The sequence below is a fragment of the Artibeus jamaicensis genome, unplaced genomic scaffold (assembly GCF_021234435.1).
Source record: "Artibeus jamaicensis isolate MK-2021 breed Jamaican fruit bat unplaced genomic scaffold, CSHL_Jam_final scaffold_1964, whole genome shotgun sequence".
NCBI lineage: Eukaryota > Metazoa > Chordata > Mammalia > Chiroptera > Phyllostomidae > Artibeus > Artibeus jamaicensis.
In genome coordinates, this window is record NW_026522030.1 from 43,234,268 (window position 1) to 43,260,285 (window position 26,018).

Consider the following 26,018-nt stretch of genomic DNA (forward strand, 5'->3'; position numbering starts at 1 on the left):
AAAATCTCTGTGCTCCACCTATTCATCCCTCCCTCCCCTCTGAGTGCAGGCGACCACTCATTTTTTATTGCCTTTTCTAGAATGTCATATTGCTGGAATCACACAAGTATGCACTCTTCAGATTGGCTTTTTTTTTCATCTAGCAATGTACATTCGTGTTTCCTCCATGTATGTATTATTTTAAATGGGAAAATATATGATAACTTAAAAAAAAAAACAAAAAAGACTACCTTAGGTGGCTATTCTTCTCCCTGTTACATGGGCACTGCTCTGATTTTGCCAAAGAAGAAGGGTGCTGCTGAGCTAGAACTGTTTGAACCTTCAGGTCAAGCCCCTCTGACATGAATTTTTAGTATGTTGTGGTCAGAAAAAAAGCACTATAAGCCAGAGGAAAAATCAAGCCTGTTGGAAAGTGAGAAGTAGTAATGTGTAACCAAAGCTGACTTTAAAAGACTTATTTTTAGAAGAGTTCACGGCTCTCAAGAAGACTGAGAAAATGGAGATATTTTACTGAGAATAATAGCAAAGGCAGCATGACAGGTGCCTGGAGAGAAGATTTACAGAACTTTTAGACCCTCCAGAAAACTAGACAGAATACCTGAGCAAAACACATTACAGCAGTTTTAAATTGCTGTCCACTGTGGTGGCTGCAACATGTGGTCTTGGGCTTCCTCACAAGGTCACAAGTGGGGAGAGGCTGCTAATGCCCTCCTCAGGGCTCCTTTGGGGGGGCAGTTGAGTTAAGCCAGGCAAAAAGAAGTCTAGGTATTCCTCCATACCCCTGCAGTTCCTTGCAGGAAACTAGAAGTGACCTCAGCTCTCCCCATAAGTGGAATCCTTTTTAGTTTTGGGAACTAATGTCCAGTTCAGTTTTTAGAACTAGTTTCCAGTCCAGTGGCTCACAACTCTGACCACTTGGCCTCCCTGCTAGTTCACTGGCCCTTGCGTGTTATCTTTTCTCTCCTCAGATCTTTCTTCAGCCTACAGTTCTGTCTTCCTCCCTACTCTCCCCTTGACCCACACACGGGTGTTATAGGGCTAAGATGCAAGCGTGTTTCTTATCACCATCCTACAGGAGCTCAGAAGAAATTAGGATTGGTCGATATTTAGATGTGCCCTCTGCTGGTTGTCGACAACACAACATCAAAATTAAAGTCTGTTTAATAAGTATCTGGAGTGCAGACACTAGTAGGTAGGATAAAGCACACAAAAAATACCGTATATTATAAAAGCTTCTAGTAGTTTTAAAATTCTGAGCCGCTGCCTCCCGCAAACCAGCCAGTGCGCTCCGGCCCTGCTCACCTGGCCACACGCCGCCGGCACAGCTCCGTAACAGGTTAAAAGAAGACTGGAAGCGTGCTGGAGTTTTGGTTAATTTCTGCCCCTGGCGATAAGGAAAATTTACAAGCCCTGGAGAGGATGAACATGGTAAACTCCAAGTCCAACCTCTCTTATAAAACCGAATTTGCCATTCCTGACTTCAAGGTGGGGACCTTGGATTCTCTCGTTGGCCTCTCTGATGAGTGGGGGAAACTTGGTACCTTTGCTGGAAGGTAATCCATTCACACACACCAAAGAGAGGAACAATACAACAGGCTGTGTAATGAGAAGTCTCCCTTATACCGGTTCCCCACCCTACCCTCCTGACCACCACTTAGTAAACCACTTTTATGAGTCCCTTAGATACATTTCTGGTGTTCCTTTATGCAAACACAGAAAATTCCAGGATATATTTTCATGTTTCCCCCTTTTTAAACACAAAGTAGTAACTCACATGTACCACTGGGCATCATGCTTCTTTTTCACTTAATGGTGTATCCTGGGAGTTTTTTCCCATAGATACATAGTGAGCTTTCCAGCTGCCTGCCTTTCCACGTGGGGGGAGCACCTAGTGTATTAAGCAGCCCCAGGGATGGACACTGGCTTAGTGACTTTTATGGGGCGGGGTCCCCATACCAACCAGGCTGCAGAGTGTAACCCTGCACTTGCATCAGGTGTATCTGCAGGATGAATTCTCAAAATGAGATTGCTGGGCCCAGGGGTCAAATCCCTTTGTAATTTTGATAGATGATGCCAGATTTCTCTGGGCTGACCATTTTGCTTTTCTGCCAGCAATGAAGGAGAGTCCCCATTTCTCTATAATTTCTCTAATGATGTCTGTTGTTAAATTTGGTGGGTTTTATGAACCTATCAGGTAAGAAATGCTACCTCAGTGTAGTATAGGCTTTTTTAAGCCTGTACTTAAATATAAATATCATGCAATAAATAGCAAATCTTAAAGGGCACACATTTTGATGAGTTTTGACACACATGGTGGGGAAAAGTAGGTTTACAGCTGTTCTTATGGACTATAGTATACCAATTAATGATATAAGAGTAAACTCTTGTACTCACAACTGTAAACCTACTTTTGCCCTACCCTGTATATACATGAAGCTATCAAATATAAGATGAGACAACTATCACAGTCAAGATAATCAACATATCCATTACCCTTAAAAGTTTACTTGTGCCCCTTTGTAATTAGTTTCTTCCTGCACCTTATTCAGCAATGAGTGGCTTTCTGTGACTACAAAATTGTGTGCATTTTTATCCTGGCTAGAGTGGCTCAGTGGATTGAGCATTAGTCTGAGAACTGAAAGGTCACTGGTTCAATTCCTGGTCAGGGTACATGCCTGGGTTGCAGGTTAGGTCCCCAGTTAGGAGCATGTGAAAGGCAACCAGTTTCTCTCAAACATTGATGTTTTTCTCCCTCTCTTTCCCCCTCCTTCCCTTCTCCCTCAAAAATAAATAAATAAATAAAATCTTTTACAAAAAGGATTGTTTACATTTTCAGAACTTTTATATAAATGGATAGAATGACATAGTATGTATGCCTCTTCTTTTTTGGTCTGGTTTTTTTTCTATTCCATATTATTATTTGAGGTTTATCCATATTGTACAGTCATTTTTACTGCTGTATAGTATTCCATTTTATGGGTTAGTCCAAGTTCGTTTATCTATTCACTTTTTAGGTGATATTTAATTGGTTTCTAGTTTTGGGCTATGAAAAATAAAGCCATCATAAACATTTATATAAAATAAAATAAAAGTTTTAGGACTTCCAGCCAAGATGGAGGCATAGGTGGAAATACTGTGCCTCCTCACACAACCAAAATTAAGAACAACAAAGATTTAGAAACTAAAACACAACCAGAACAGACAGAAAATTGAACTGTACAGAAGTCCGACAACCATTTAACCAGACCAGTAAGAGGGGCAGAGTTGGTGGCCGGTGGAGAGGGATCACAGCAGGAAAAGGCAGCGGCTGCCAGACCCGGGAGTGAAAGCGACCTGGGACTGACCGTGGTCACACATTCCTGCATAGATGAACCAGTCAGAAATGGGCAGCAAGACAGACCACACAACCCAGAGTCTCAGAGATGGGAAATAAGGCCTAAAAGCACCAATTGATGGGGTGCCAGCTTGTGGCAGGCAGTGGAGGGGACTGAGATCTGAGAGAGTGAGGATCAGGCACCATTGTTCCCTCTCTGACCTCGCCCCCACATACAGCGTCAAAACCCAGCCACTGGGTTGCCCCGCCCTGGTGAACACCTAAGGCTCTGCTACTCATTCATAATAGGTGCAACCTGACCAAAAATGGCTCAATCAGAAGAGCAAATCAAAGTCCTAGAGCCAATACTTTTAAGTGACCAAGAGATAGTCAACCTATCAGATGCGCAATTCAAAACACTGGTGATCAGGATGCTCACAAAACTGGTTGATTTTGGTTGCAAATTAGGTGAAAAAATGAAGGCTACATTAAGTAAAATGAAGGGAAATGCACAGGGAACCAATAGTGATTGAAAGAAAACTGGGACTCAAATCAATGGATTGTACCAGAAGGAAGAAAGAAACAACCAAACAGAAAAGAAGGAAGAAACAAGAATTCAAAAAAATGAGGAGAGGCTTAGGAACCTCCAAGACATCTTTAAATGTTCCAACATCCGAATTATAGGGGTACCAGAAGGGGAAGTGGAAGAACAATAAGTGGAAAAGTTATCTGAACAAATAATAATGGAGAACTTCCCCAATCTGGCAAAGGAAATAGACTTCCAGGAAATCCAAGAAGCTCAGAGTCCCAAAGAAGGTGGGTCCAAAGGCATATCATAATTACATGATTAAAATGAAGGAGATAATTCTAGAAACAGCAAGAGATAAAGGGACAGTCACCTACAAAGGACTTCCCATCAGACTGTCAGCTGATTTCTCAAAAGAGACCTTATAGGCAAGAAGAGGCTGGACAGAAGTATTCCAAGTCTTGAAATGCAAGGACCTACATCCAAGGTGTAGGATGTAGGGAGTGGCGAGGGGTAAACACAGACAACTGTGTTTATTAATGAAAGCTTATTCAGCAAAGCTTTTATTTAGAATGGAAGGCAGATAAAGTGTTTCTCAGATAAGGTCAAGTTGAAGGAGTTCATCATCACCAAGCCCTTACTATATGAAATGTTAAAGGGTCTTATGTAAGAAAAAGAAGATAAAAAATATGAACAGTGAAAGGACAGCAAACTCACAGTTATTAACAACCACACCTAAAACAAAAGCAAACTAAGTGGACACCTAAAACAGGAGCAGAAACACAGAAATGGAGATCACATGGAAGGTTAGCAACAGGGGAGTGGGAGGAGGAGAGGCAGGGAGAAGGTAAGGAGAATAAATAGAATAGATGGTGGGGAGAAAATAGGGGGAGGGCAAGAATAGTGTGGAAGCTAAATGGAGAAGCTAAAGAACTTATGACACATGGACATGAACTAAAGCGGGGGAAGGTGGGTGGGAGGGGGTGTGCAGGGTGGAGGGGAATGAAGGGGGGAATGGGACAACTGTAATGGCATAATCAATAAAATATATATAAAAAATAAAATGAAAGTTTTAAAATTCTACTGAATTGTTTTCAGTTTACTGTGACTTGCAGTAGTGCAGTGGTCTCAACTGGGGGTCATTTTACCCTCAAGGAAACATTTGGCAATATCTGGAGACATTTTTGGGTGTCACAAGTTGGGGTGAAGGGTGAGTTGCTGGCACAGAGTGGGTAGAATCAAAGGATGCTAGTCAATATCTTACATTGCACAAGAGAGTCCTCTTCCCCAACCACAAAAAAGGATTATCTGGCTGCAGTAGAGTGAACCTAAAAAATAGGCTTGAGAAAGCTGAAATTAGGCTAATTTCCAAAATTTAACAGAACTTTGGAGTTTGAAGCAATTTAGATATGAGTTGAGTAGTTCTCAACTTCGGCTGCCTGTGAAAACACCTGGGAAGCTTTAAAATAGTGACACTTGGGTCTCATCCCTGGAGATTTTGATTTAATTTAATTGTAGCCAAAACCCTCATTTTTGTGGCATGAAGAATAAGGACCTGGGGATAAGTTCTCAATGTTACAAAGTGAAAAAGCTGAGACTAATAATTTCTTGGAAAAAAGAAAAAGAAGATAAGGTAGAACTAGCCACTACACACCACACTTTGGAAAGCAAACTATGAAACTATCTTATTACTTTTTAAAAAACTCAAAATCTGTTTTTGTGTTCTAGTCTTTAAGTAATAGCTTCAAAGGTTTTTAAAATTATTTTATTGTTTTTCAATTACAGTTGTCTGTGTTTACCCCTCACCACTCCCTTCAAACATTTTTTTCCTAAAAAAAGTGACCCCTTTTTTATTTTTCATTAAAGCTTAGGGAATTGAATAAGATACCTACCAATGCACACTTATTAGTATAGCTAATTAAGCAAAATTTTAAATACACTCAAATAAATAACAATATTAAAGGATGATGATGAGAAAACAGCGACTGGAACTCTCATACAATACTAGTGGGAATGCAAAATGGTACAGCCACTTTGGGAAGCGGTTTGGCAGTTTCTTATAAAATTAAACCTGTACTTAACATCCCACTGTCAGGTATTTACTCAAGAGAAATGAAATCATAGTCACACAAAAACCTGTACACAAATGTTAACAGCGTCTTAACTCATAATCACAAAATAGCGACAGCCTAATGTCCTTGAATTGGTGAATGGATTAGCACACTGAGAACATTCACACAATGGAATACTACTAAGCATTAAAAGTGAATAAACTACTATATACAACAACATGGATGAATTTCAAATGCATGACGCTAAGTGAAAGAAGCCAAACTCAAAAGACTACATAATGTGTTATTCCATTTATGTGAAATTCTGGAAAAAGCAAAATTATAGGAAGAGTAAATGGATTAGGAGTTTGAGGCTGGAAGTGAAAAGAGGTATTGACTTCAAAGGAATAAGTAACAGGAGGGAAGTTTGTTGGGGGATGAATTTGTTCCATGACTTGATTTTGGTAATAGTTTTGTGACAATGCATTTGTTTGAACTCAAAGAACTATATACCTAAAAGAATGTTTCAGTGTGTGTAAATTTAAAAGTGACTAAAACAATACATAAAAACTAAAAATATATAGAAAAATAATAAGAAAAAGGCAACAAATTACCCAAAGCCCTGTATCCCAAAATGAGTGTAACATTTGGTCAACATATTTCCAGGTATCTCTCTCTGCATATGGATTGGGGGGAAAAAGATAGAAATAAATAAATATTTTACTATAAGTTTTAACAATACAAAGAATTGTGTTGTAAATAATACTATGTTTAATTTTACTTGTTTTTATATATACAATCACACTATAAATAATACTTAAAATTTAATTTTACCTGAATTTAACAGAAGAAATAGAAACGGAAGGGTTGATGAATTTCAGATAATGGTGCTTTTTTTTTTCACCACAAGAGATGTTTTCTACAATATCCCTCCAGGGTTAAGAAAAGAAATTATGAAACTCATTAAGAGTTGGTAACTTTTAAAAGAAAATATGCTTCACTTTAGGCAAAAAAGCTTGTTTGGAAACAGGAGGTAGTATGAACTCTCGCATTAGCTCCCATCCCTTGGCACTTGCCATTGATTTTTGTTGATCATATATTTTAACTTTGTCAGAAATGATAACTTTTGCATCCTGGATTACAGTGATAATTCTCCTAGCTGTTTAGTCTCAGTTTAACATTTAAAAGACTTTTGTAATCACCATTAGAACTTCTACCGTGACTTTTTCATTCCTAAATTTAATTTGATTCAAGTTTGGTTAGTCAGATTAGATAGTTCAATAGTTTTTCTGCAAAGAATTTTATAGGTTCTATGTGACCTCGGTTTTCTAAAATGTAGAAAAATAATATCTGTTTAAACAACAACTTTGCCATCTGTGATATTTCTGGGTTACTCTTTTCCTCAGAACTTTGTAGATATTGTTCTTTTATTTTGTGGCATCGGATGTTGCTAGAGTTTTTTTGAGACCAACTTCATTATTTTCCTTTGTAGGTGTCCTGCCTTTTCTTCTTGTATGCCTAAAATATTCTTTATTTTTACTTGAATCTTGCTAATCGAATTGAAATATGAATCAAGTGTTGATTTTGTTGAAGTTAAATTTTATTTAAAAAAGCACCGTGGGTACTTTCAATCAAGTCTGCCACCATTTCAGGGAAAATCTTATATGTTATATTTCTGAATACTTATGTCTATATATATCATCATCTTTTGCTGATGGTACCAATTATCCTTATATAAGATTATCTTTATTCTTCTCTTTATCATCTTTCACCTTTTTTAAGTCATTTTCCATCTTAACTTCCTTAATTTCTTTATTTTCTTCTGTATTTATTCAGATTATCTCCTATGTTTTCTCCATGACATCCACTCAAATTGTCATTGTTTCCTCCTTCACTGGGAATAAATTACCTAGTTCATTCTACCCCTTTTTAGAGCAGTGTGCTGCTTGCTATCCACTTTGGTTTTCTTCAAACCAAGATTATGGGAATGGGTACAAGGGAGCAAAGAGATAGTCTGGGCTAAGTGCACTCTTTAGCTGGGTTCTGTGGAATCTCAGAAGGAGGAGATGACAGAGCTCACTCCATCCAGCCGGTGCTATATCCCACTTCTTATTCATTCCTGTGACTCAGCACAAAGCCCTGAAAAAATGACAGGCTCCAGCAGCCCTACCTGTCTCTGTAAATCCCTACTTTGACTTTTCCCAGGGATGTTTACTTATTTCTCACTTCATTTATATTTGAAAATAATTAATGAGAGTTCTTATTATATCGTTAACTTACTTTTCATCAATGCTTTGCTTCTGGCTTTCCTGCTTACTAACTGAGTTTTGTTCATTTTTTTAACATTTTATTTATTTAATTTTTAGAGAGAGGGGAAAGTGGAAAGAAAGAGAGGGAGAGAAACATTAATCAGTTGCCTTTCACATGCCCCCAACCAGAACAATGGACTGCATCCCTGGCATGTGCCCTGACCAGGAATCAAACCTGTAAACTTTCAGTTTGCAGGATGATGCCCAACCCATTGAGGCACATCAGTGAGGGCACCAACTACATTTTGAAGTCTATGGCAGATCATCATCAATAAGATTGAAAGTATGCATAGTGCTTTCTCATGTTTGGTTACATATTTGGTAAACGTTTTTATTTTCTTCTATTTTTTGTTTTATTTAATAATCTTGTTAGTGAATGTTCTACATTCTTGCTTTGTTGTAACATCTTCACCTGGAAGCCTGTTTGCGCCACTGCTCAATATCTTAGGTCTGTTTTCTCATCTATACAAATAGGAAGAAAGCCTACCACTAAACAGTAAAAGATTGCATGAGACTTCCTGAAGAAAATTCTGGCTTTCTCTCAAAATTATTTTGAGCCTAGTAGTTCAACAGTGGTTTCTACTAGAGTATCCCATAATTCACTGGTCCGATTTTAAGAACTTAGAGGTCTGTCATCAATCAGTAGTATACTCCAGCTATTGGCAATTTTCCTCTCTGAAGGACCAAATAGTAAATATTTTAGAGTTTGCAGGCTGTACAGTCTCTGTTGCAACCATTTCACTCTGCTGTTATAGCACAAAAGCATTCATAGACAAAATGTAAATGAATGTGTGGATGTTTCAATATAATTTATTGATAGACACTGAAGTTTGCATTTCATATTTTCTCACATGTCACAAAATATTATTATTTTGTTTTCTCTAACCATTTAAAAAAATGTTAAAAACCATTCTTTGCTCATGGTCCATATTAAAACAGATGGTGGGCCAGATCTGGCCCATAGGCTATCGTTTGCTCATCCCTGTATATACCATCAGCACTCCAAGAACTTGTTAGAATAGTCTGGACATTTATAGCTCCTATTAAAATACCCTTTGAGAGAAATGAATATAAGAAATATAACCCAAAAGGACATCCTATCTGTACACTCTTCTATTAATTTTAGGTTCTATCTTTGAGTCAAGTTCACCTACTGGAAGACTATTAACTTGGACCAGCTTAGGTCAGCTCTAAACAGAATCTTCTTCACTGAATTAAATTTTAACATTATGCTTTTTTGTTTTTATAAGTGGTGACTACAAAATAAAACTATTTTATTTCAGCTCTGTACTTGCAAAAAAACTGTTGTCAAAAACATTCTCCAACAAATCGCTTGGTGTTCCTATGCGTGGTCTCCTGTAAAGACTTTCAGAATTCAGCATTAGGAACTTGTGTCCTTTCAGACATTTTCACAGTTCTTTTCTGTCAGCTAAGTACAATTCTTATGAAACTTCCTTCTTTACACTGGCTTCTGGGAAGCTTACAATCATATTTAAAAATATATATTTTATTGATTATGCTATTTCAGTTGTCCCAATTTTTCCCCCTTTGCCACCCTCCACCAAGCACCAACCTTCCCTCCAGCAATTCCCCCTTTAGTTCATGTCCATGATGCCTGCATATAAGTTCTTTGGCTACTACATTTCCTATACTGTTCTTAATATACCCCCTGTCTATTTTGTACCTATTAATTTGTACTTCTTATTCCCCAATTCCCCCCTTTCCTCTCCCAACTGATAACCCTCCAAATGAACTCCATGTCTATGATTCTGTTTCTGTTCATCTTGATTGCTTAGTTTGTTTTTTAGATTCAGTTGTTGATAGTTGTGAATTTATTGCCATTTTAATGTTTATGGTTTTGATCTTCTTCTTAAATAAGTCCCTTTAACATGTCATATAATAATGGCTTGGTGATGATGAACTCCTTTAGTTTTATCTTGTCTGGGAAGCACTTTATCTGCCCTTTGATTCTAAATTATATCTTTGCTGGGTAGAATAATCTAGGTTGTGGGTCCTTGCTTTTCATTACTTTGAATACTTCTTGCCATTCCCTTCTAGCTTGCAAAGTTTTTGTTGGGCAATCAGCTGATAGTCTTATGGGAACTCCTTTGTAGGTAACTGTTTACATTTCTCTTGCCGTTTCTAAGATTCTCCCTTTATGTTTAACATCTAGCATTTTAATCATGATGTATCTTGGCGTGGACCTGTTTGCATCAATCTTATTTGGGACTCTGCACTTCTAGGACTTGCATGTTTATGTCTTTCACCAAATTAAGGAAGTTTTCTTTCATTATTTTTTTCAAATAAGTTTTCAGTTTCTTGCTCTTCCTCTTCTCCTTCTGGCATTCCTATTATTTGGATGTTGCTAGGTTTGAAGATGTCCCAGAGGCTCTTTAGCCTACCCTAGTTTCTTCGAGTACTTTTTTCTTCTTGCTGTTCTGATTGAATGCTTTTTTCCTCTTTATGTTCCAAATCGTTGATTTGATTCTTGGCTTCATTCCCTGCACTGTTGGTTTCCTATAGATTTTCCTTTACTTTACTTAATGTAACCTTCATTTCTGTCTGGGTCCTTTTTATGCTATTGAAGTACCCAATAAGTTCCTGGAGCATCCTGATAACCAGTGTTTGAACTCTGCATCTGATAGGTTCCTTATCTCCATTTCATTTGGTTCTTTTTTTTTAGTTTTGTTCTGTTCTTTCATTTAGGCCATATTTCTTTGTCTCCTCAGATTGGCAGCCTCCCCATATTTGTGTCTGTGTATTAGGTCCCAGCCTCACACCATGCCCCCAACCAGGGTCCTAGTGCCAGGAAGATGAGCCCCCATAACTTCTGGCTATAAAACCCCAGACGGGATGAAGTTGGTGAAAGGAACTACTGTATTCCCAAGGAGTATCTTTTAAGGGACACTCACATGGACTTACTCAGACTCACTCCTTCTGAGCTCCAGCACTGGGGTAGCAACTTGAAAGTCACCTGTGGCATACAGGGAAGAAATGAAGTGTCTGGCATCAGGGAAAGAGCTGGGGTACAGCTTTCTCACATACAGAAAGGTGGGCAAAGGCCACTGTTCCTTTTCTGAGCCCTCCCTTCAAGAGCCACAGAACTGGCAGGTGGGAACCATATGTAAACTCCATCAACCTAGCTCACATAGTTTGCTCTGCTCTGGGTAATCCCTGAGGCTCCACCCCATCCAATTTATGGCCTGCCCAGGCTGTTAACAGTGGCTTTCTCATATAAATGGCTGGTCTCAGCTCAGGCTTCACATTTTCCTAAATCCTCTCAAGCAGGCAACAGCCAGCCTCACCGAGTCTCCAGCCTCTATACCTATAGCTAAGTGGCCCTAGGCCTACCACTTCCAGTAGCCCACTTTGGATCACAGTTTGGTTTTGCCTGGGAATCTCCAAGCCCAGCACAAGTGGAAGCCATCTGCAGATTACTTTATAGCTCATGCTGGGTGGCCCTGGGTGGAACACAGGTAGTGACTGTTCTGGCCTGTACCACCCAGGAAACCCCAGAGCCTGAGAATCCAGTGGATTGCTACAGACAACATTGGGAACAACTACCCTGGACCTGCGCATATGGTCCTCCACGGAGGATGCGGATAGGTTGTCAGTGTTCACAGCCATCTCTTTTGAAGCTGACTAGCCAGGTTAAATCCCTTCCATTGACCTGCCAACAGCAATCAAGGCTTAACTACAACAGGAGGGTGTACTCAGCCCACAAAAAAGGTGCACCTCGAGTACCCAGCTTGGGTCATAGGGGAATCTGCACCACTGGACCCTATGGGACATCTACTATATCAGGCCACACTACCAACACATGAAGTCAAAGTAACTCTACCTAATACATAGAAGCAAACATAGGGAAGCTATCAAAATGAGAAGAAAAGAAACATGGCCAAAATGAAGGAATAGATCAAAACTCCAGAAAAAGAACTAAACAAAATGGAGATAAGCAACCCATCAGATGCAGAGTTCAAAACACTGATTAGAAGGATGCTCAAGGAACTTAGTGAGTACCTCACTAAGACCTATGTAGAAATGAAGGATACACTAATGGAAATAAAGAACAATTTATAGGGAATCAACAGTAGAATGGTTGAAGTCAAGAATCAAAGAAATGATATGGAATATAAGGAAATAAACAGCAACCAATCACAGCAAGAAAATAAAGGAATCCAAAAAATTGAGGATAGCACCAGCAGTTTCTGGGATAACTTCAAGCATGCAAATATTTGCTTCATTGGGGTTCCAGCAGGAAAAGAGAAAGTGCAAGAAATTGGAACTTTATTTGAAAAAATAATGCAAAAAAACTTCCTTAATTTGTTGACAGAAATAGACATGCAAGCCCTGGAAGCACAGAGAGTCCCAAACAAGATGGACACAAATCGGCCCACTCCAAGATACATAATATATAAAAGCCCCCCCCCCAAAAAAAAAGATGAAGAGAGAATCTTAAAAGCAGCAAGAGAAAAGAAGTTAGTTACCTACAAAGGAATTCCCATAAGAATGTCAGCTGATTTCTCAAAAGAAACTTTGCAGGCAAGAAGGGATTGACGAGAATTATTTGGTCATGAAAAACTGGGACTTGCAGTCAAGATTGTTTTACCGAGCAAAGCTATCATTTAGAATCAAAGGGCAGGTAAGGAGCTTCCCAGACAAGATAAAACTAAAGGAGTTCATCATCACCAAGTCATTATTATATGAAATGTTAAAGGAACTTATTTAAGAAAAAGATCAAAACTATGAACAATAAAATTGCAAACACATATCTATCAACAATTGAATCTAAAAAGCAAACTAAGCAAACAAGAACAGAGACAGAATCATGGATACAGGGTGCATTTTGATGGTTTCCAGATGGGAGGGGGGTGTGGGCAAATAAGTGAAGAGGTGAGGAGATTAAGGAATATAAATAGGTAGTCACAGAATACTGGATATAAAGTACTGTTTAGGAAGTGGAGTAGCCAAAGAACGTATACATATGAACATGGACATGAACAAAGGGATGGGGGTTGCCTGAGAAAATGGGGGGATACTGGATAAGGGGCAGAAAAAGGGAAAAATTGCAACGACTGTAACATCATAATCAATAAAATATAATTTACAAGGAAAAAAGAGAACAGATACACAACTCGCCAGGATGAGCCTTAGGGCTTTCCTATTCAAAATTGGTCCACAGACCTGCAACTTCAGTATCTCCTGGGAACTTGTTAGAACTGCTTGGACTACACCACAGATTTACCCATCAGAATCTGAATTTTAACAAGGTGCACAGGTTATTTGTATGTACATTAAAGTTTCAGAAGCAAAATGGTCTTGGAGCACTGTTCTCAAACTTAGTTACGTATCAGAATATACTGGGGGACCTTAAACATTAATGATGCATATTTCCAGAGATTCTTATTGAGTTAGGTCTGAGATATGGTCCTGCCATCAGACATTTTAAGTTTCTCAGGTACAGTGGTACCTTGGTACTCAGCATTAATTCATTGTGGAATTTGTGATAAGTGCTGAAACTGACAAGTACCGAGCAGGCAACAAGTGACGAAAGCATTTTCTCTTGTGGGGTAGTGTCGTGATTCCTTAAGTTCTAGCAAAAGTGTGATGACTCCCAAGAAAAGTCCAATGCTGAAACACTTTTTTCTCCTCACTGCAATGCGTACAGGGTTTGACGAGTTCTGAAGCTGACGAGTACCCAGGTATAACTGTAATTGTCATGTGCCGCAGTACACACTATCTTAGAACTGGCTCAGTGGCTTATAGAAATCCAATGAAACCCTGACCTCAGACATCCTGATTTTTTTAAATGATAGTAAAAACATAATATAAAATTTACTATTTAACTAATGGTTAAATACACGAGACTTCCGATATTAACTACTTTCACAAAGTAGTTACTTCCATAACTATCACAACTATCCACTTCTAGAACTTTTTTTTATCATTCCAAACAGAAACTCCATAACCATATTCAGTTATTCCCATTTTCCCTCCCATCCCCATTAGTCTGCTTTCTGTCTCTGTGTGTTTACTTATTCTGGAATATTTTTATAATGGGATCATTATTTTTATAATGATTTGAGCTGTGAAAGGCAGAATGAGTATTGGTGGCAATCAGTACTTGATGCCAGTTGTTTTGGCTGTTGTTTTTTATTTTCTATGAACCTTTTTTGAAAATTGGTCTAGAAAAAATTAAGACATTTTACAATAAAACTCCCATTAATTAAGAAAAAACAGGAAAGAAATGAAACAATGAATCAAAGTGTCCAAATCTTCCCATAGCATGTATGGTTGCCAAATAAAACACAGGATGTCCAGTTAAATTTGAATTTTGGATAAACAATGAATAAACTTCTGGTAAGCAGAAGTTATGTTTATAAAGTACTTACGCTAAAAAATTATTCATTTTTTCTGTTTTTTCCTAAATCAGGCAACCCTAATGACAGGAGATCCTTCGAAGGGAAAGCTGTTCCTCGGGTGTGTTGTGAAAAGGTCTGAGAAGTAGGGGATGGTCTGTGTCTGAGCTATTCTAGCTGCCTTCTGAAGGTGGAGGAATTTTTTGTGTTACAGGACATATTTTGCAGTGTCTGTATAATTAATTCGCTTGGTACTTCACCGCACACTCCAAATAGTCACAATCACTAGGGCTGCTGCTGGAATCGCTGCACTGGTTAGTTTATCACGTGGTGCACCAGTTGGGTGATTCAAGGAGAGTGTGACTAAGGGACTAGTTACAATGCTGTGGGAAGTGTGTAGGAAACCATGGGGGGAGTATAATAACACAATGCAGGCTCAGTTACCTCATTTAAACCTAAAAGCTGTGTGGACAGGTCACTTCATAGGCCTTTTGGCCACCTGTCAAGGAACCTCAACAGTGACCCTGTAGAGAGAGAGCTGGAGGATATATTCCTCACCTTCACTGTCCTTCCTCCTTCTGTTCTATAGGAGATCTCAGGTGACCAAATCCAAGCAGAAGTCACACAGGCCAGCCTCCCAGTCACGGGGAGGGCGGAGAAGAGCAGAGAGTCTATGGAGGGGCAAATGGAAGACTCAAGTTCAAATACTCCTCTGTGCCTTTTAGTAATTTTACATAATCACCTCTCTTGATCCTCACAGCAGTTTTACATATAAGGAGAATGCTATCCCTGTTTCCTTTTACTGAGGTAGTAAAGGGTTAGTGATATTGAATAACTTGCTCAGGGTCACACAGCTAATAAGCAGTGCTAGAATCCAAAAGTATCTATGCACCTCCATTTCACTATAAAAGACTTCCTGGTGACATTTTTTCATTGTTTTAAAAAAATTTTATAAGAGTTTATTTGAACTAAATTGATGGCGTATGCTAGGGAGCATGATCTCCAATGCTTTTTATTGTCATTTTTTTAACTTTCACGGAAGGGACCTTCCAGGCCTCCCAACACCTCTATCTGAAGCATGATTCCTCTTTGCCGTTCAGTTCATCTTGTACCTGGGGCTGTCCGAGTCTAGGTAAACACGCCAAGAGTGTGTCCAACCAAGATATTTAGGGCAGGGTCCGCAGCTTCCTTGAGTCCTTCTTTTGACTATCTAAGAATTACATTTCACTGCTGAACTTTGGTGAGCCTTGGTTTGTCCAATGATAACACAGAAGTGGGTAATGTAAAATATATTAATCTCTATAGTCTCCCTTAAAATTTGTAGTATTTTCTGAAGAAGGTACCAAGTTGTCCTGTTAAAATCAGGTAAAGCAAACTTAGACCCCCTAAGTTAAATTAGTTTAATTTCTGATGTATATAAGTCAGGAGATGGAATGTGGGTTTAAAGGTCTCATTATGGTCGGAACACGGAAGATGGTTCAGTTAGTGCAGTAATTTTCAACTGGTACACCGCAAGAACTTTTGAAACATGTAATACCTGACTGTTTTAGTAAGGGGTGCTGACCTCTTTTCCCTTAGATTGTCAAAATAAATAAATAAATAAATAAAAAAGACAACAGCCAACACAATAATAGCTGCCTGGTACAAATGAATCAAACTTATACCTATTTTTTGGTCAGATCAGAAATGAATTTGTGTGTACCGTGAGATGATAAAGGTTGAAAATTGCTGAGTTAGTGTGTAACGAATTTTGGAAAGTGGAAATAATGGAATGGAAACAGTTCCATATTATTGACTGTTTTTGGAAAATAATACAAAGAGATAAAAGCTAAACAACAACAACAAAAATGTCAATCCCATTACCCACAAAAGCTGGGGTCTTTCCTTTAACTTGGGTTTTTGAATCATTATTTTTCCAGTAAAGAAATTTTTAATTGAGTTTATAGTTCTCTTAGAGTTGCATATGTTATTTGCACTATTACATTTACTTATCTTTATATATTTTATTTAGTTATATATATATTTTTGTTCTACTTTTGTGTTTAGGGTTCCTTTTTTAGTAGCAAGGAAAATATTTTGAGTTCAAAACTCAGTTTCAGAGGGAAATTAGTAAAGTGGGGAGAATTTTGTGTTTTGAACTCAGCTTTCTCTCTCAGCCTTTTCTTTTCTTTTTTTTTTTGAGCACCGGTGTTTTGTGGGCCTAAATTCTGTGTTCACCATGCCTGTTCTGTAAGCCCTGATTCCCCTCAGCTAGCCCCATGTAGGTATCTCTCTTCTTGCTTCCATGAGGCGTGCTTCTATGCAGTACTTACCACACACGTCTCTCCGCCACCTGGACCAGAGGGTCCTGTGGGCAGAAAGGACGTCTCAATTCTCTCAGTAGCTCAAATGTACCTTGCACGTAATAAATTCTTTCAACAAGTGTTTGTTAAAAAAATGATGGATTCTCTCACCCCTTTGCTGAAATATTTCTGCTTGTAGGAGCTCCACAGTAGAGGGTGCAGGAGAGAGGCAGCTGGGCACAGAGGGAAAGGTCTCATTAATTTTATGTCACCCTCACCAGAGTCGCCTTTACTGCTTGTCAAAGGGTCCTTTGGGTTGCCATGGAGCTTGGACTAAAAGGGGCTTCCTTTCCAGTTTTGAGCTTTGTAACAAAGGTATTCTAAAGATATTATCTGGGTCTTTGATGTCTAATTCTAGCTCAAAAGAAAAATAACTTAAGGAATGACTCAAGGGTAGAAACTACAAGTCAGGAAAGCAGATAGTGCTGTTAGAGTCTGGGTAATCTGGAACACAGAATGGTCATTCCGGGGGCCCTAAATCATACAAAGTCAATGAATTAGCTTAGTCTGCCTGCTTAGAATATCAGCCCTGGCTAATGCTGTGACTTACTGTTGGGAAGTAGGTAAGGTGACCAACTGTCTTGGTGTGTCCAGGACTATCTCCGATTTAAGCACGGAAATTTCCGTATTTCAGAGAATCCCCAGTCCAGGGCATTTGGTCACCCTATAAGACCCAAATGTAAGGGTGGACTATAGTCTCTTAATTTTAACACTAATACAGCTGTTAACTTGGTCTGCAGTACTTGTGAGAAATAGATAATTTATTAAATAAGTAAACAACTAGCTCAGTTTGGGAGGATGTTAGCTTTGCTATCTCATTGTGATAAGGCAATATTACAACTAGAAAATAGCTCCCAGATATGGCTATAAAAGTAACAACAGTTACATAATTAAACTTTCCTGGCTTGAGTCACTAAGACATTGCTAAATTTTAGCTTCACATGTGAAAATAACGTCTTATATCTGCAAAGATATTGCATTACACCCATTTGAAAAAAGGTTTTTATTTTTCTCACTTAGTTTACTTTTTTTTAATCAGAGGTTCTATCGATATTCACCATATTCACTGAACACAGTTGGTTTGTTTTTCCAGAGTATCATTTGGATGAATACCCATTGCTATTGTTTACTGAAAGCACTATACTGTGTTATTTATTTTTAAAGCATATTTTTAAAACAGTTCTTTCATTTGTAGCTCACCTGCACTTAATAAATTTTGGAGAGTTAGCTTCACCTATAGAGATAAAAATAGAGAGGAGAAATAGAGTGGAGGGTCACCAAACAGCTCTAGTCTTCCGATGCCTACAGTGCTACATTTATTTATCATGAGAACATAGAGAAAGCAGTACTATTTATGAATCACAAATGAATAATAATACCAACCAAAGTCATACAGTTAAAACAATTAAAAGCACATTACTAAATAATGTGGGTTAAGGAGAAAGCAAAAGGAAATTATAAAACATGTAAAGATGAGTGGACACAGAAGCATTACTTAACAAAATGTGTGGTTTGCAGACAACATGCTGCTTAGAAGAGCACCTGAATATGTATTATAAAATAGGCAATGTTAAAAATTAACTAAACAAAGTTTCAAATAAAAATGTAACATCCTAGTCCAAGAATCAAGCAAGAAGAATAAAATGAACACAAAGAAAAGGGAAAAATGTAAAAAATGTAATGACAGAAAATATGCAACAGAAAAGCATAGTAAAGTCAGCTGAACTTGAGGAAGTTCTCCTTTCACATAGAGTTCTCAGGTACTCAGACACTGACTTGGATTCTCACCTCCCAGCCCAAGCAATATGGGTCACGGTCATTGAAATGGAGAAAGGAAGAGAGCAGGAAATCCATGATTGTACCTCTGCATGGAGGACTGTATCTCTGCATGGAGAATAGTAACTAACATTTACTAAGGTCTATGTGTCAAGCATTATGCTAGGCAGGTTATATACATTTTTTGGTTTAATGATATCTTTCTCATTTACAGATAAGAGTACTGAAGCAAAGCATAGCTTAGTAATTTCCTCAAGTTCACCAAACAGTAAGTAATGGAGCTTGGACTTGAACTCTCGAAGGGGAATTGGAGTTTAATTTACCACATGTCGGTTGCCTTTAGTTTTAGAAGCATCTTGTTTTGAAAACTCCTATCTGTCTGGAAAGGTCATGGGGTTATTAGTCATTTACATTTTAGAGTAAAATGATTTAAATAGATTGCTTTCCTCTTATACCTAGCTGAGGTTACCTGTATTAAAAGAATGGGGCATTTGAAATGGTGGGAGAGGGAGAAGTAATGCAGTAGGAGTGTCTGTTTGGAGACGGAAGCCCTCCTCGGAATAGAGACAGCTGCGGCCTGGATGAGATAGTAAACAAAAGTACAAAAAGAGAAGTGGGAAGATGCCAAAGATAAATCTGAAGGTTTCAAAATTCTGGCTAGGGTTAGCTCCACCCCCCAAAACAGAAAGACAAGTTCTTCCTCTTTCTCTGCCCTCACAAATCAGTCTTCTGTTCCCAGGACCAACAGGTCCAGATCCAGGGGCTGTGCTAGGGAAAATAGAGTTGGAAGGGCCTTTAGAGTCCATCCACCCTACTCACCACCAGCGCCGGCCCCCGTACATCACCCCAGACTACCCCTGACCATCTTTGCCGAGCAGAGTGTTAAGAAACTAGCTTTTTTATAGGACAGTCCATGTCCATTCTGAGCTTGAGCTAATTGTTAGAACGTCTTTCCTATCATTAGAAAAAATTCTGTCTCCCTTCAACGTCCCCTCTTTGGTCCTACTTCTGCCCTCTGGAATTTTTAGTCAGTGTGGTGTTTGTTCCAGTGGAATTTGACCCATCATGTATTGTTGTTTTTGGCTGATTTGTTAAAGTTGATTAGGTCCCTCTATAAACTCAGTGCTTTTGGATCAAGGTAAAATGTGGTAAAATGTTCCATCAACTATCAAAATCAAGAAAGATTTTGATACTGCTCTATTTCAAAAAGAAAAAAACAGGCACTGGCTGGGTAGCTCAGTTGGTTAGAGTGTCATCCTACTATACACCAGGTTGTGGGTTTGATCCCTGATCAGGGCACATACAAGAAGCAACGAATGAATGCATAAATACGTGGAACAACAAATCTTGTTCCTCTCTCTCCCCCCACCCTTACCCTCTCTCTCTCTCTGAAGTAAATAAAAAGAAAATGCTCTCAACTTACAGATTCAATTTTTTGAGAATAGCTTTATATAAGAATACATTGAGTAATCTACGTTTTAAAAAACCTCAGTAAGTATGTTTTCTTAATGATAGGCACTGCTTGAAAGCTACTTTTGTTCTTTTGTGGTGTAATAAAGTAAATACACATTCAGAAGAGGAGATAATCTAGTTAACCAACTTGGGCAAATTTCAACTTCATTTTTATTTTTAAATTTTATTTTTTAATTATAGTTTATATTCAATATTATGTTGTATTAGTTTCAGGTGTATAGCATAGTGGTTAGCAAATCATACACTTACAGTGTTCTGATATTTCCAGCGCCCACCTGGCATGATACATTTATGACAAAATTATTGACTATATTCCCTATGGTGAACTTTATATCCCAGTGACTGTTCTGTAACTGTCAATTTGTACTTCTTAATCCCTTCACCTTGTGCACACAGCCTCCCAATCCCTGTCTTCTCTCACCTGTCAGCCGTCACTTTGTTCTCTCTGAGTTTGTTTCAGTTTGGTTTGTTCGTTTATTCTGTTCTTTAGATTTCACACGTAGGTGAAATCACGTGGTATTTGTCTTTCTCTGATTAGCTTATTTTACTTCCACTTCACTTACATTTTTTAAAATTTATTGATTTGAGAGAGAATGACAGAAAGAGGGAAAGAATCATCGATTTGTTATTCTACTTAGTTATGCCTTCATTGGTTGACTCTTGCCCCTACCAGGGATCGAACCCACCGCCGTGGGGTATAGGGATGATGCTCTAACCGAGTGAGCTACCCAGCCACGGCCCCACTTCACTTTTAATTTAAAATGTAACAATTAAAATGATACTGAGGTACCTTTTTATTTCTATCATTTAGTTGTAAAATAAAGCAACACACATAATAATATTTAATATTTGTTAGGAAAGGGTAAAACTACTACTCTCATACATTACTATTGGTATTACAAAAGTCTTTTAGAAGTCATTTTAGCAATATCTATCAAGAGATTTAAAAATATACACATCCTTTGGCCCGGTAGAACCTTCTGGAAATTTGTGCTAAGGAAATAATGAAAACATTAAAAAATATCTGATGAAAATTTGCAATCTGTTATAGGAAAGTTATTTGTAATAGTGAAAATTGCTCACAGCCTAAACATCCAAATATAGGAAGTGGTTAATAAGATTGCATGACACCCACTCAATATGAGATGAGGCTGCCATTACAGATAATCATTATGAAAAAAAACCATTTTGTGTAATCTAGATGGTCCTGGTGGAAAAATCTTAGGTAAGTCATTAGTATGCAAGCACAAAAATGTTGAGAATCACTAGTTTGTAGCCACATGAAAAATATTACAGCATATTAAAAAATCATGTATACAAAAAACACACTGAAATTACTCTTATGATAGAAAGATGGAGAATTTTATAATTAATATAGTAACACAATGCCTCATTTTTAGCCAAAAAGTGCTTCATAATTTTCCCCTGGACTATTGCCAAGAACTGCATCACTAACCTTAACTAGAGAAATATAGAACTTTACTATACTCTTGTTGGGAATGTAACAAGAATGTCCATGTGAAAAAGCCTTCTTTAAAAAATAAACGTTCCAGGGATTTATCCAACCTCTTACTCCTTCCTGTGTGGCTCCTCTAACACAACTGAAGAGACACAGAGAAGAAAGGGGTTTTTCTAGATGCAGATTTTTGAAGTATCGACAAGAATGCTAACAGATAATACTATACTCTGCTCACTGTACCCTGTGCTTTGGGAGGAAAACCTACTTATGTGGCTGGTTGTGAGGAAAAGGGAACAGATGCTGGCAGAGTGGATTCGGAAGCTGGGCTGTATGACCCTTTGGCCAGCGGAGTAGAAGGTAGATGGCTTGGTTAAATACAAACCTCTTCTTCGGTCTTTCTATTTCTACTTATCTCTTAGAGAAACTAAAGACGTTTTACACATTTTGGTTGATTCCTTTACTCCATTTTTTCCCCTACTGCATTATGGAAGATTATCTACTGTTTCCAATTTGTCTGGCCCTGACTGATAATAGCAAGAAACACTAGCTGTTGGAATGTGCTTCATTATTTGAGTCTCCAAACCCCTTGTGCATTGCAGACTGTGAGCTCCAGAGTCGATGTAAGGACATGACACTGACAGTCAGTTTTCACACGTGTATGCCACTGAACACACAAAAATGTGGCCCATATCAGTCAGTTGCTGTTGCCCTGAATCTGAATAACAGCCCCAACGCTCAGTGGCTCATAAAAACAAGTATTTAGTATTTTGTTCATGGGTCTGCTGATGAGCTACAATTGCTGTGCTTCAGTTGCAGGCCAGCTAGGCTGGTCTCAGAGTTTCCGGCTGGGATCATGTCTGCTCCACGTGTTCTCACAACCTCAGTAGCTACACGAGGCACACTTTTTTTCTGGTGGATCCACAGCCCAAGGGACCAAGTCAAACCACTTATTTAAGGCCTGGACTCATGTCTGCTATTATTCAATAGACCAAAGCAGATCACCTACGTGACTGTACCCAACATCAGTGCAATGGGGGAAATACCTCCCATGAGATGTTAACGTGGCAGAGGGAGGTTTGAGGACAATGATCTAAATTGCCAGCGGGGACAATGTGTAAACAGATTAATTTAAATAATTCAAAAGGAATACCTACTGACTTGCAGAATAAGTAGGATTATTTCCATGTATGAAAAAATCCCACTTTTATAAATAGACTAGTGAAAAATTTAAAAAATAGCTCAGTTGTCCTGTCTTTATTTTCAAGAACATATAATATTACTCTGTTATAATGATAGTTACTGGTTATGACTATAATGGGTGTCTAGCCAAGTGGGAATTGTAGGTGAGTTTCTGATTTTGTGTTACATACACACACCCACCCTTGTTTTTAGGAGTTTGTAACCAGCAAGTACAATGTGCCCTTACAGAAAAATGCTTGTTAAGAACCACTGTTTGATAAGAAAAGGTAACTCAAGAAAAGACGTTCCTGCGGTTTTAAACACCATGTCACAGGTCTCTGGGAAAATAACCCATCTATTTAAAAGGAAGCTGATTTAAGGCAAAGTTTTAAACTATAGGTTTATGTTTTAATTTTCCTTCCAGGAAAATTTTGTTTAATATAAGAGCCAAGGGCAAAAAAATAAATAAAATCTTAGTTCAAGCTAGATAGGTTTCTTTATATTGGAACAACAATTTTAAACTCTAGGAAAGAAGAGCTGGTAGCTCAGGAAAAAAGGCTAGGAATGGATTCAAGGAAAACTGGTTTGTTTGTTCCATTTTTAAGTTAGTAGGGGTCTTTCTCCAAAAATCTTCTGTTTTTTAGATTCAGGTTAAAATTTGGATAGATACAAGGTATCAGGGAATTTAGTCAGTAACCGAGAAAGATGGAGTAATTTCAGTTGCCGAAAATTAATCTGGCTTTGCCTAGATGGATAAATGGGGACATTGAAGCCAGAAGAGGTTGTCATTTTGTGTCCCAGCGTAGAAGACTTCTTCCTGAAATGGAACTGTCACTTTGAAGCACAGCATCTTGCTGCCTTTTTTCAAAGAAAAACAAATTGTATATTCTGATTAACCAGCAATTACCTCTAATTAATAGAGAAAGCACAATTTTTTTTTTGTCACTCTCACAACCTACAGTTAACGGCATATACCATTTACCAGAACAAATTACATGCCATCTGGAGCTTGTAAAAAGTGGGGGGGAAGTAGGAACAGTAAGATTGGCAACATGTCAATAGTTCTGAAGTTGAGTGATGAGCTTAGAAGAGAGTAAAGAAATCTATGTGCATTCCTGAGCTTGGCTCCTCATTGTAAGACAGGTCAATGGCACTACTGGCCTTGCAGCTGTTCCTGCTGCTACCTCCAGTTCCTGGCAGCTGCCTGCAGGGGGGGCCCATAGGTGAAGGAGAGGAGAGGAGGAGAGAGGCGGGGAGGGAGAATGAGAGAGAGACATCACTTTGTTGTTCCACTAGTTTATGCATTCATTCGTTGCTCCTTGTATGGGTTCTGGTGGCGGACTGAACCTGCATTGGGACAATGCTCTAACCAACTGAGCTGCCCAGCCAGGCTCTGAATCTCCTTTATTGTAGGACCAAGAATGAAGTAAATGTGGAGATTATAGCTACAGAATAGAACACAAATTTTTAAAGAAATGATGTAAGTTACAAGAGTCCCAATACTACTCCCCCCTTTTCTAAGTAGAAATGACATCTACTTTAAGAGAACATCCTTTGTGGGGAGGCAGAGATAGCTTCAAATAGCAACTTTAATACTTAGTGGTTATATTATTTTGGGCCAGCTAACTTAGCTGAATTTCATTTGTTGTCTGTGAAATAGAGATAATAACACTTACCTAATAGAATGTACAGCCAAATAATGAAAAGTTTGTTCACTCAATAGGTATTTATTAGCTCCTACTACATACTTGACCCTGTCCTAGATGCTAGGTATACAATAGCAAATATAATAGACATGGAGCTCCCCTTCTACTTGAGGGTAGACAGATAAATAAAGCATGAAATACATTATACGTGAAATGGTAATAAGTGCTATGGAGAAAAACAAAACAGGGCACTGGTGTAGAGACTGCTGGGGGCTGGGAGACATGGCAATTTCAATTGCATCACACCTGAAGGAGGTAATGGAGCAAGCCATGTTGGTGTAGGACACTGGGGAAAGGGCCCAGGGAAGGTCACTGCTCTTAATTCCTGTCTGTGACAGTGGTTGCTCTTCTATCTCTTGTAATGACCCATGTTGGCTTCCTGAAGCAGCAACACGGACCTTGACAACTTCAGAATAAGGCCTTCCAGTGGGGAACATTCCTGGTTGCACTCTAATGGAGACACAAATAGCCCTGACTTGGACTCTGTTTCCTACAGAGGCCCTGGACATATAGGTATGTATTGGGTATGCCCTTAATAACAGCCCTTTCTCTCCATTTCCTTCCTGACTGACACAGGTGTTGAATGGCTGGCTGGGCACGAGGGAAATCTTGAACAAAACCATTCTGTCTTGAGCTAAGTTATCACTCATCACACCTCCTGATACTTATTTCCTCTAGGCTAAATTTCTGCAGCTCGAATTCTTCCCTTAAGGTACATTACCTCCATATCCAGGCCTCTCTGCCCAAGGGGTTAAGTGGTAACTTATTTCTTCAGAGGTATTATTAGTATAGAGGATTTGGTCACTACCCTTCATCTTGTTCTGCCATTGCTCTTTTCCATTAATTCACTTGTACAACATTTGTTTTAGCGCTCTGTGTCAAACTCTGATTAGTACTGGTGTGCAGCAGAGAATGAAACAGATATGTTTCTTGCCTTCACTGTCTAAAAGAGTGTCCTGGGGTTCTTGTGCAGTAGACTTTTCCTATACCTACCCTACGAGGCAAGAAGTAAGTATGTTGCTTGAGCTGCATCATCTTTACAAACTCTGTAATGTATAGAAAATGCTATTTAGAGTTGACGGTTTCACCTAATCAATGATCTTCAGCATCATCATTTTGTGATTTCAGAATTTGTTTGATCGGTAATTTAGTGTATTCGGTGCTATTTGATTTAAATTCATTGTATTGTAATACAATGTCTAGGGGCTCCTGTATGATCTAGGCATTATATAGATCTGCATTCAAAGAAACACAAATTTAATAGCTAGGAATATTGAAAAGAAAAGTTGAGGGTTTTTTTTTAAGGTATGAAAGTGGCCCAATTTATAGCATAAAGCAAAATGTTTTAAAAATTCTCATTTGCCATCCACCTCTTATTTCCCTCTATATAACTGCAGCAACTTGAAATAAAGATCTCTTCTGTTTGTTCATCCCTTAGGTCAGGTATTACATCTGGGCCTTATGTACCTTTTACCTTCCCCCACCCCTCATATCACCTTTATTAGGAAAGTCAACCTAGGCCTTT

The 26,018-nt window shown here is 38.5% G+C and overlaps 1 protein-coding gene and 1 non-coding gene across 3 annotated transcripts in view; both read left to right on the forward strand.

Annotated features, from left to right (window-relative positions):
• Positions 1-26,018, forward strand: part of JAK2 (Janus kinase 2) — a 196,253-nt gene that overhangs the window by 43,626 nt on the left and 126,609 nt on the right. The window contains exon 2 of one of the 2 annotated variants that reach the window (XM_037143581.2): positions 18,891-18,944. The exons of the other annotated variant lie outside the window; for it this stretch is intronic. The gene's annotated coding sequence lies outside the window, so the exon portion shown is untranslated. The remainder of the gene's footprint in view (positions 1-18,890; positions 18,945-26,018) is intronic. 2 annotated transcript variants of the gene reach the window in all.
• LOC119048054 (small nucleolar RNA U89) lies at positions 23,870-24,017 on the forward strand. Its single transcript, XR_005082249.1, has one exon. It is a non-coding gene; the product is annotated as a small nucleolar RNA U89 (small nucleolar RNA).